We start from the raw sequence: 12,742 nt of genomic DNA, 5'->3' as shown, positions 1-12,742 counted from the left end.
AACATAGTGTAGACATACAATTTTATTTCTACAAAACTCTGCTTTTAGACCCAGAATTAAAGACACTGTCTCTACTTACCCTAGTGCAAAAGGGAGAATTTGTACACATCTGAAATGAGGGATAAATGTCTATATGTCTGTATTGCTCACCTGGATAGTGACTCAGGAGTTGAACTTCAGGAGTAACGTGAACAGGAGTTTGTCTCCTGAATACACACTTATTCTTTTCTCCAAATTCAACTTGTTTATTCAACATTCTTTTGCAAGGAGCTAACTATCTGAATTTGCATAAATATCATTCTGAGATGTGCCCAGGCTCTAAATTAGGAAGGACAGACTTGCTGCCAGGAAGAACGCAAACGCAGGTACCTCCCTACGCACTTTCCAGATGGGCACAAAAACGCTCTCCATCTCTGGGTGGGAATTCCCTCTGCCTAGAGGTGTTATATCAGGAGAGACCTGAAGATGAACCAAAACTTCAAGCAGAGTGCTCTAGGCCTGACTTACAGGGCGGTTTAGCTCTTGATCTCTCACAGAGAACAAAGTCCCGATTTCACTCCAAATACTTTGCCCACACGAGCGCAGTCATTAGGAAGAAACGATGAGGATACGAGGACAATACCAGGAGACATCAACTCACACCGTGAGGTGTGCCAACCGCCTTCCTCTGCAGGTGGAATAAAGTTTTCCTTTTCTTCCCTCCGCAGGCCAAGATGTTAGGCAACCAAATATCAATGCCTCTCTCTTTTCATCCACATCAATCACTGCAGCCGCTCCTGGTGTGCTCTGCCTGAGCATATGCTGCGATACCTCCGACTAGCAGCAGCACATTGATCCCAGATTACAGGGTCTGACGGCTGGCATACGGGCAACCCGGGGACTTTTACTGCAGCAAGCAGATGGAGTTGTTTTAATGTACTTTGAAAACAACCTGCAGGCATCAAGCGATTCTGAACAGGCAGCTTCTGCACTTTCTCCCAGAGTCTCCAAACGAGGGTCGAAGCTGTGCAATATTGCCTTGTCTCCTGGTTCTAATAACGAAGGGAAAGCGGGGGAACAGCATCAAGTGGTTTAGGCCAGAAGATGCACAGAGTTCAAGGGAGCTGGGTACCAACCCCGCTTCATTTGTTGCATGCTCTGTGCTGTTTTTGGAAAACACAGACTTAAACACACGTTATTATGAGGTCAGAGGTGGAACCTGTTTCTAGAGGAGAGCAGGGAAACAAAACATCATCTTCCTAGAGACCAGTTCCAGCACCTCCTCCTAGATAAAACATAGCCATGTAAGTGAACTGGTATGCATATCACCACCGTACTTCTCACTTATCCTCCTCAAAAGCAAACCAAAACAAACAAAAAACCCACTAAAACCAGCAACAAACATGAGCTCTGCTGGAAACCCTGCTATGATTATCATTTTTTTATTTTTCAACTACCGCAGTGATAAGTAGCAGCAAAAAATGTACAAGCGGAGACAAATGGAGATAAAAAATAAAATAACCTGAAATAAAATATACCAAAATAGCATCCAAACTATTATTTCAGCTGGAGATAAATTCAGGAGATAATATCATGGTTCCAAAGTGAACTCTACTCCAGGAAAAAAAAAAAAGAATTATTAAATCAATTGAATAAATGGCTTTTTCTTCTTAGTTGCTTATCAAATTGTGGACAAATTTTACTTTGTAGCAAAAGGGCTTGCATCTCATCATTTTTTATTCTATCTAATACTACAGGGGATAGCCTCTTTACCCATAGAGATTTCAAACCATCTTGAATCCTAATGAACCCTTGGCTTCAACAATATCTTACTGTAATGAGTCCCAACAATAAAAACATACATGATAACAGTGTATTGTGTAAAACATACTCCCTCTCATCTATTTTAGACACTTCATTGTACAACTTCTTTTTGTCCCTTTGCATTTCAGTACAAAAAACCTGGTGTCAGACAGTGCATTTGTCACAGGTGTCCAAGCTGGGGAAATCCAGAGAATTAGGTCTGGATGCAACAAGGATTAATGGTACATAAAGGAGCATGATAAGAAAACAAAAAATACAATGACACATCCATTTTAAAATGAATAACTAAATATAGGTGAAATACTTAATAGGCCTTTGGGAGCACCAGCACCAAGACAAACTGTGGCCCACAGGCGAAGCGGCAAAGGATGGTATCGGGTAGGTGTCTGGCCACCAGCTGGGACTTGGACATCACACGGTGCTCACCCCAGAGCCCTGGGCTCTCGCACTCCTGGGTAATTATCTGGTCCACATAAACCCAGTATTTGACCACTTCTTATTTCTTAAGGCAAGTCAGTCAGAGGACCTCTTTTGTTCCCGAGAAAAAGTATGATCTGCTATAATAATCCCACTAGCTAATAAGTATGCTTATCATCCCAAATATATACCACTGATTCTGATTATTTTGCTTCTACTGCAATTTAAGAGATTTCAACATCAAAAGTAACACACACACACAAATTATCCTATTCCCTTCACTTCAAGTTTTGATCTTTTGACAGAAAATTTTACTCTTGTGAGTAATAGCATCTTTTCCTTTTTTTTTTATTTTTTATTTGGCAAACCCATATACTCTTTCCACCACTAAAAAAAAAAGGGGGGGAGGGGTTTGGAAATCCAAAGGTTCAGCCTATGAACTATTCCTCTTTCCAATAAGGTAGGACGGTCTCTTCTACAGGTAGGTGACAGGGACCGTTCTTCATTTAAAAGCTCTGACCAACATCTAAGGTGCGGGTATCGCATCCGTCGCTCCCTCTCCTACCTTCCCTCTGTCAAAGAGAAAAGCCTTTGGGAGCTCTTCACTGCCTTCTGGTTCACAGGAGTTTTAGAGGCTGTTAAAAATTTAAAGGCTGAAAAGCATTTCCTGCGCCTGCCCTGTTTCTCTTCCCCCAGCCATGGTTCATTTGCTGCCTTCCATGAGCAAACAGGGGTTGGCTTTGCTTTGGTTGTTTTTCCCTCCCCTTTCCGGAAAGGAAAAGCTTTCACGTGGAAAAACTTTGAGTTAGGGTTTAAGAGAACTAATTCGGAGATTTGTACACCACATACCCTATTCCACCGGTACCCAGCAGCACTACTAGCGCAAGGAGTAGCTGACAAGCAGCCTACAAAGGTCCCGCGAGTGCTCGGGGAGCAGAAGACCTTGCCGCAGCTACCAGCGCCGTACTACCCTGGACGCCCCACCGGCAAAGTCCATCAGGGGCTTTCTTCTGCCGGCTAAGATGGACTGGAAGAGTTGCACCACGCCATTTGCTTTGTATTTTTCCGTTAGCCGTGAACTTTGCACTGAATCAAAATAAACTTTGGAGCACTGGAGCAGCAACAGACAGCCCAGCGACTGGTCCTATTGAAGGGCCCAAAGGTTGACCGACCTGAGAAAGGTGCCCTTAAACGGTAAGGATAGAAACGTATGAGAAAGGGATCTCCTCCCTCCCCGGCCAGCGCCTCGCCTGGGCTGCCGCCTTCTGGCTGCGCGCAAGAGCAAAGCACAGGGCAGAAATACGCAAGGATCCCTCTCCGGAGCTGTCAGAAATACTCATCTAACTGATAGGAGCAGCTGGCTGTTGGTGGAAATAACAATATATGCTTTAAAATAAGCATACATTATTTGTCCAATGTCATAATTTATTTTCAGACAAATAATACCATTTAAAAGGCTGTCTAAATACGTATTTGAGCGAAGCATCAGTCCAGACACCTGGATGAAACAATATGCATTTGGAAGAACCCTTCGCAAAGGACTTTTTTAAAAAATGCTAATAAAAAAGTGAAGTACCAAAAATTAGTCAGCTTAGTAAGAATTTAGCAACAAACCTGAACGCCGCCAGCTCTATGGCAACACCGCTGTTCACAGACCAGCGGCCCCCATATCTTTGCCTTTTTTTTTTTTTTTTTTTTTAAAGCACTCTGAGACTGCGTTTTGTGCAGCTGAGGTCAGGCTGACACCGGCCCCCGCGGGGGCATCGCCGGCTCCGCGCCCTCGCTGCCGAGGCGCACGGCCCATGCGCCGAGATGCGGGCGTTCTCTGCGCATCTTCCCCTGGCTGCTGAGGTGCCATCTTCTGCCTTTTTTTTTTTTTTTTTTTGGGGGGGGGGTGGGTTGGGTGTCAGGGGAAGGGACCAGCTGTGCCCAAACGAGCCCCCCACCTGTCTGCATCCCAGCGTGCCCAGGGAGCTGAGATCTGAGGCCGCTGTGACCCCGCCGCCACCACTTTGATTTCCTACTGTGCTCTGCTTTGCTTAGCAATAAATTGGGGGACAGCCCTTCTCGGCCTAACCCCCACTGGGATGCGTTTAGCCGGGCAGCTCTCATCGCAGTTTTAATTTGAAACGTGACAAGCGGTGAATACCATTCTCCTGTCAGCAATCACCACATTACTCCCAGGGCTGAATCTCAACACCATTAAGGTAGCAGTCCTCCATTATCTAACAGGTTTTCTAGGATAATTACTGTTTCTTTAGCAACACATTCCCTGACAGAGAAGCATGATCAGAAAACAAGATAACTGCAGTCATCCATATGAAAATAAATTCTGGGAGAGATCAAAGAAGGTGTTTCTGGCTACAGTGAGAATATAAATCAGCCCCCTAAAATGCAGTCTTTTAGTGCCCTCTTATAAAAGCATCCCGGTAATTAACTCATACTTCTGCAATTTCTAGTTGATAAAGCTGTGGTTTTAAAATGGCTAAGTCTCATCGTACGAGGAGGCACAGCTGAGTCCCCTAACCAGGCACTACCAAGCATGCCAGACCTGCCCAGAAGGAAGAATTATTAATCCCAATTCTGAACAAATGCAAAAGAGGAAGAGAGCAGGAGAACGAGAGAGAGCGCTCATACCGACTGGAAGAGCGGCCACGGGCTGCAAGCCCTGGACCGCTGGCCACCACTCGAGCCAGCTCCTCCTTTCAAATCCATCGCGATTTTCCAGTCTGCTCTTGGAAACACACAGTCCAGTAACGCAGCGTCTCTCACGGGAAACATCTTTCCACCCAGTGCTTTAAGCTCAAAAACTCTTCCTATGGAAAAATCTCTAAAATATATACCACGGAATATATTTTTCACTGGTTGCTGTTCGTTGAACATCAGGGCTCATAAAACCCTCAGGTTTTTATGGGCATTCCACTATGCTTCTGGCTGCTCAGTTTTTAGTATTATCGCTATTAAGAGAAAGGAAAACTGAAAACAGACTAAAAGACACGCAGAGGGATACGGAGAAAAATCATCCATGTGTTCTCGTTGTGGCCCATGGGCTTCAGGTGGAATAAAAGCAGTACCATTAAGAGACAAAGTCATGTTCCACTGAGTTTATATAGGAATTAATCGCCTTTAGCCATCTGAAAACCCCATAAATCTGCAGTAATTCATTGGTTTCATTGGGCTATTTAAGAACTTAAAAGGAAAAACAAACAAGAAGGACTAGATTTAATCCTCAAACCAACCAGGCCCTTACATGTATCAAATGAATCACAGGCTTAAGTGACTGAAACAAACGAAGGCTTTGGTCTATAGCTAATATGTTTTTTTCACTATTAGACCAGGTGGTCCTCTAAAAGACATTTCCCAAAAGAATAGTCATTGACAGCCAAAGACCAGCGCAACTTGTGTGCATCCATGTATTCCTCACTGGGTAAAGACATGAGCAAATTTCTCATTTCTAAAACTATTCTACCTGTTTGGAAAGAAAACTACTGTGGCTTCAGCTAGCGCTCAAACTCAGTGCAAGCTTCTTGCTACCACGCGTTTCATCTTCCCTCCAGCTACCTGTGCCCTCCTCAAAGTCCTGACAGACTAACACAGCGTGGCACAGTATGACACAGAGGACTGTTGTCAAATGGTGTTTGATTCCTGCCGCTGAAGTTGTATTTTCTGATTTAAAGAATGTAAATGAATAAATTGTAAATCCCTCCACAGTACTTCTCCTGTGCTTATGACTGACTTCAGCTTCCAGAAACTTTATAAAACCTGTGGGTCCGGTTATCAGCGAGAAACCTACCATCAGTAAGGGACCCGTGGGGAGCAACCGCCCCAGAGCCGTAATTAAGACTTGCTGTACCTGGGTCTGTCAGGCAAACTCACAAAGATGACGTCCAAAGAGAAATCATACTTTCAGGTAACGAACGTTCAGTTCCTGGGTGGTGCCCAATCTCAAAGCGTCCAACACTGATGGAGCCCACTGGTTGTTGTGCCACACTCCCCTCACTCGCCCCCAAAGCAAGGTCTGCTGACACAGTATCGCAGTGTGAACAAATGTAGTCATTCCATGAAAACTAGAAATCTCATCAGCAGAAGAGGTAGATGAACACTTGCAGAGTAGGAATTTTTGCACAATAAAGAGGTTTATCCAGTTTATCCAGTTTTTTGCAAAGCATTTTGTTCCTGCACTCTGCCTGCTCAACAGGAAGATGATGAATTACCTACCATGTGGTTCTGCAGCCATACTGGCAACACTTGCACTCATGCACCAGGTTGTTCCTCCAAGTTCGCCTTAGGCTTTTTTTTGAGAAAGTCTGGCTGCCTTGCAATCCCTCTGACGTGTTCTTCACCACCACAGTCCTGCTCTGCAAGAGAAAACCTGAAAGAAATTCACAGCCACGCTCATTTCTTATGAAAACATACCTACCATCTCTCAGGAGGCCTGTCTCATCTAACATAACTCCTTAGCAGAGTTATGTGAGATAGAGTGCTAGAAAGCCCTTACAGGAGCAAATTCTCGTACATGTGCTTTGTTGCTTGATTGCACTTTGCTTTGTTCCTGCTTCTTATTTTCCCTAATTATCTATTTCATTCAAAGCCAGTGTATTTGCAAGGAAATGCCTTCCTAAGTGTTCTCGCAGGGAGATGTGTGAGAGATGAGCAAACGTACACCCTGCTGAGCCTTGGCAGGCGCAGCCGCGTCTGGCCAGGTGAGTACATTAGCAAGCGGTCATGAGCCCTGGGGAAACGCATATCGAAGCCTGTGCAAGAGTAAGTTTGGTGACGCAGGTCACTAGTTCTTTTCCCTTCTAAATGTGTGTGGTAAGAAATATTTCCCAGCCCCTCCTTCATAAAACCTCTACTTCCAGCTCAGCTTCATAGAGGGCAGAAGTCAATACTTACAAATAGAAGTTAAACTTTCCACTTACAGTGCCCCAGCCCCGAGAGCTTCTTGCCCACACATCACTTGGAGAAACGAGCCGTACATACCATGGCACGTGGTGGGGTCGCAGTGGGTGCCTGGGCCCCCGGACACCCCTGCCTCACAGGCAGGAGCACTGGCAGCAGGGAGCTGCAGCAACTTGGCTCCACAGGACAAAATAAGGGATTTTCTTGTAGCCTGATGGCTCTGTTCTGTAACAGGGACTCATCCCAGGCAACAAAACATCTTCTCTGAACGGCGATATGACAGGTTCAGGCACAGCACAGCAAGGGCCCAAGAGGGGAGATGATTGTCGTTAACAGGGCTCAAGAGCACGTGGTCATGTCTATGGGCTTGGCCTTTTGAGGGTGGAGGCTGATCAGTCACAGATTTGCCATCCTTTATAGACCACTTCTAACCAAAACAACACAGGACACAGATGACCATGTCCGTGGCTCTTAAAAACCGGACGAGAAAAGCAGGAGGATGGGGGCTACCTGGCTGCTGCGGCAACTTCACACGCTGCTAGGCTGAGAAGAACAACGGGTGGCACTTGGTTTGGCTGGTTAACCGAAGGCTGCCTCGGTTAAACCTCCCCAAGCGACAGAGCTGGTTCCCTCACCCCTAGTCCCAGGGCAGGCGTTGAAAGGTGTTTACCAGTCCTGCGTGACAGCACGAGGAACTCAGAGAAACGAACACAGCGCAGCCATTAGAGGCTTCGATGCAAATAATCACTTCAAGGAAAAAAACGCTAACACTTACAAGTCCTAAAATATCTAAAGATGAGGGATCGTATCGTTAACTAACGTACGGCACACAAATGCAATCTGCACTAAGATCAGAGTACTCCTAATCTGTACCCACCTTCTCCACTGAAGTCAGCCATGATAGATTTTATGATGACATAAAACGCCTGAATTTCCAATGAAGTATTTCCCTCTGGGATTAAACTATCCAACTGGTGCAATAAAAATTTGAGACCATAAAGAACTGCTGCAAGTTTACAATACTTAAGAAATAAAAGGCCATAAAAGCACATTATGTTTGAATAAATAGGTAGGTAAACCATTTCTCTGTGGCAAGAACAGTCCTGAATCCAGAAAGAAGCTGTGTCCTGTATAAGCAGAAAGGAGCAAAGCTGCAAGTCAAGTAAGCAAAATTCTGCTTTTGTCATCTTGGTGGAGTTACTGCAGTGTTGGATGCATGGCGATTTGCAAATCACAGTAAATCTGTTCCTGACCCTACAGATTAATTTCTCAAGTTAAATACCGCTGAGTGATTAAGCACGCTATAAGTTTCTTGAGAGAGTGGTGTTTATGGCAGGCTGATAAGTATTGACTTCATTGCTCCACACATCTGAAAGCAATAGGAGTAGTTAATAAACAAGCAAGCAAGCAAGGTTTGCAAGAGAAAGTCCGCAAAGTGCTGGGGACGTCACTTTGATAAAGCCTGCTTATACTTGTACGTTGTGCTCGTGAATTTTCGCAGCACTCATTCTTTACGTACCCTAAACAGAGCTCTGCTGCAAAAGCGGCAAAGTTTTTACTGTCATCCAGATAACAAACTGTTCACCAACACCTCCAAAAAGCTCTGGTTTCCCTTTGCAACAGGGTCCTATAACGTACGTGAATCAAGACAGGTGAGCTAGTAAGAGCCAGTTTATCACAAACAGAGCTAAGCACATACGTGTAACTAAGTGATCTATATAACCAACATGCCTGAACTTTAGTCAACGGGAAGGTTTTTTCCTTGCTCGCACGTTTCAGGGAGCCCCTCGGTCGCTGCTGCTGGCCACCCCTCGGGGCCGCGCTGGCCCCGGCGCTGCGCAGCGGCCTGCCCTCCCGCCCTCGGCGGGGCGATGTGCTGTTTCCAGGCATTCGTCGCGGATGGCCAGCCGTTCTGCCCCCAAGACATTCGAGTTGGACTCTCTCGGCTGCACAACACAGCTCACCCTCAGCAATCAGGTAACAACACAAGAGCAAAACAGCCTCCCGCTTCCACGGCCTCGCCTCTTTCCCGTTAAATCTGTCACCTTCTACTAAAGATCTCCACGGAGAGGAGCAATAACGGGCTTGAATCCCATTTTCGAGGCTCCATTTCTATGAGCCCGAGTAAAACAAAATACAAGCAAACAAAAACCCCTCCAGAGATCCGCACAACCCCAAACATTTCACAGAGCAGCAGGACAGCGGTCTATAACAGATGAGCAATGAGAGAGGATAAGACCAGGGGTATCTAAGGGCCTGGAAAGTAAGTCAGCATTCGCACCTTCAGCGGACAGTGATTTCTAGGGACTTCCTGAGCCCAGGCTGCACCCAGACCTTCTTGTCTCATGGCCACTGATGGACCTGTGGCCCAAGAACGTGTCTACCCCCTCATAATCTGTATTTTCTTGATCTTCAGGACATCCCATGCAACTGAGTTTGTGTTATCATTCAGCACTGTGTGAAAAAAATACCCCTGGGAAAAACAGTTGTTTCCTGTTGTTTCATTTAAGTTGGCTCCTCCATAACTGTACTGGGTGCTGCCTAAGCCTCTGTCAGGAAACGGTGGTTAATTCTTCCCCTTTCAGCTGCTCCAAAGTGTGATTTCAGAGCTATCATATCTTCCCTCTCCATAGTCTCCTTTTCCCAAACGAGCAACAATTACTCCCTCCTCGTTCAACTCAGCGCGCACTGGAGGTCAGGTTAGCTTTGCTGTCCCTCCCTGTGCAGGTTTTAGTCCTGTGGAGATGTGGGAGCCAGAACTGTAAGCTGTGTTATCGATGTGCAGGCACTCCTGGTTTACAGACAACGCAGGAAAGATTGCTTTCCTGCATAATAGTAGCCAGAACCCGTCACTGTAGATGCACAAGGAAGGGTCTCTTTATTCCTTTTTTTCCACAGGCACCACTATTCATTGTTAAATGAAATTTCATCAGCTATTTTATTTCACAGTTATTCAGCATTATTCAGTACCATAAGAGCCTTCTGCAACATTTAACATTCAGCTCTAATTTTGATAATCTGAATAATTTTGTATTGTCTACCAACTTCGTGACCTATGATCTCCGCAAGCTTCATAAAAGCAGTTGTTCTCATTGCAAAATATCAACAGATTACTGACCATTAGGCCGAACACTTTATAAACATATATGGTCTCTATGTGTACAAATATAAAAGATAATATAAATATAGGTGGCTTTTTACATATTGCACATGAACTCAGACACACATATAGTTCTTAAGAGGACATGCTCATATGAGTTTGCATGTTCAAGATTGTTTTGCCAACTGGAATCAACCGGAAGCATCAAATCATTCCACAGAGCAGGTCCTCCACCCATTTATTCCTCTGACTGGTTTTTCTCTGACTGGCAAAGCAGGCGTGTTTTAGGCAGTGCAGAAGGCTGAGCGGAGGCAGGAACGCAAACGGCGCCCTTGCCCTCGCCCTCACGAGGTGCCAAGAGCGGGACGCGGTCCCCCACGCTGCCCTGCGGCACCCGGCTTTGCTGGAGACAACGCTCTGCGACAGAGTATGAAGGTGGCAGCACAAAGCGTGATTAATGCACCCGTTCTTCGACAATTAAGACTAATCATCAAAACAACCTACCTCAGATCTGATTGGATGTCCTGCTACCTGTAATCCTAAAACGGATGGACGCTTTGCTAAACATCTCTGCTCCAGACGAAGGAGAAGACATGCTTGGAGCACAGCTCAGGGGCTGGACCTGCCACCCGCGGCACTCAGCATCGTGCTGCTCCCAGGAACACCGGCCCACGCCTGCGGCGAGGCTCCGAGAGCCAGGCTGGGCTGCAAGGAGGACGTTTCAATGTCATTAATCCCTCCATGGACCAACACACTCGTTGGGCTGTTAATAGTAAGGCGGAAAGGCTGAGTAGGCTTCACGGGGAGAAGAGGAGCAGCTATCGTGGACACAGCTGCATAGTGGAAAAACACATGAATAAGCAGTTCAAGGGAGAAGGAAGATGCAAGAAAAAAAAAAATCACCAAACAGGCTCATAAATTAGATATGTCGTACCCACAGCGGGCAGTGCAGACAGAAAGGTGCAGCGGCGAGCCACGAGCAGGAGAGGTTCAGAAAGTTTTTCCAGTGAATCCAAGCCAGAGAGCAGGCAGCAGAAAAGGGAAGGATTAGACTTAGTGGCCACCAAAGAGCCTCACGTGGCTAGGGCTGGACGTGACACGAGTGGTATTTGGCCCATGTAACACACGTGAAATAAAATCGCTGGATATCAAAAAGCTGAACGCTCGAGGCAAGTTGATGCCAAACTGCAGGGAAACACGTTCCAAGCATTGCATCTTAACTGGGGAAGACCCTCTGCATGAAGCTCCCCATGAAGTTTGGGGCATCTCCTTTAAAGCAGCTGCCAAGTGCCGGCCGCTGGCGGAGCTCCAGGCACAGGATCGTGCTCAGAGCCAAGCACCCACGGGGGACATGCCAGCCGGCATCCGTGGAGGGGGCACCCGTGCCACGTCCCTCCGCGCAGCCCCGGAGCCGGGCCAGCGACGGGGGCAGCCTCGTCGCGACTCCTGGCCGAGGCCAGCAGAGAAACACGAAATAAAGCGTGCAGTGAACACGCAGCATCACGCTTTCCAGTTTTTGCTTCTTGTTAGAAACACACTGAGTTATAGCTGTGATATCGCAGACTTTTATACTGGGGAAGTGAGTACGTAGGGACTGCAGGGGATACTCCAGCACTACTGAGGACGGCATGCCCAGAGGTTCGCTTTAGATGCCCAAGAGACTCTCGTAATAAGCTCAGTAACGTGAAAGACAGATAAAATTGGCCATTATCAGACAGCCATGAAAGGACTTTCATTTTAGCCAGACTGATCCGCGGCCCTGTGGCTGGTGCTGTTGGCCATGGTGATTTTATGCACTGATGCAGATGAGGACAGGGGAATTTCACAAAAGCTGCAAGTAGAGCTGGTAAGAAATAAGAGTAGGCTCGTGAATACATATCAAATAATTTTTTTTTCCTGTTTTTCAGGTGAACGTTGCCATTTATTTTTCCTTTTTTCACGTTATAAAATAGTGGACGTCAATAAGAAGATAAAGATTTCCACTTTCATTTTCTCCCTTTTTTTCATTTTAGGACTAAAAGAGATGCTTGGGATAAAGAAAGGGGACCAAAGATTGAAAAGTGATGACCACAATGATAAAACAAAAAAAAAAAAGGAGCATAAGAAAATCCTTATTTTTGGATTAATAGTTCTGTAAAAAGAATATCAACTTTCTCTAAGTAAGAAAAAACCCAGGAGAGCCATGGGATTAGACATGTTCTGTCTCTGATCTCTGTTTCAAAGTCAATGTTTAAGGCCTATATTAGTCTTAAATTTCCATGAGCCCAACGCAACGCTTTTATCTTGCTCGTCCAAGGCATTAAGCCCGTATGGCTGGAAGAGGGGTTATATGTGATCTCAGAATTTGCTGTTTTCTAAATTTTAGTAATATTTCTTATGTACCAAATCCATCATGAGAGACAAACATAACAACTATCCTATGCAAAATGGAAGAACCATGGTTATGTAGTAAATTTTACATTTTAAGTGATGTTTCTCAAAATATATATATAAATATAAATATATTTTTATATATATGAA

The sequence above is a fragment of the Struthio camelus genome, chromosome 5 (assembly GCF_040807025.1).
Source record: "Struthio camelus isolate bStrCam1 chromosome 5, bStrCam1.hap1, whole genome shotgun sequence".
NCBI classification, from domain to species: Eukaryota; Metazoa; Chordata; class Aves; order Struthioniformes; family Struthionidae; genus Struthio; species Struthio camelus.
The sequence above is the reverse complement of the archived record's forward strand: the minus strand, read 5'-3'. Positions refer to the sequence as shown.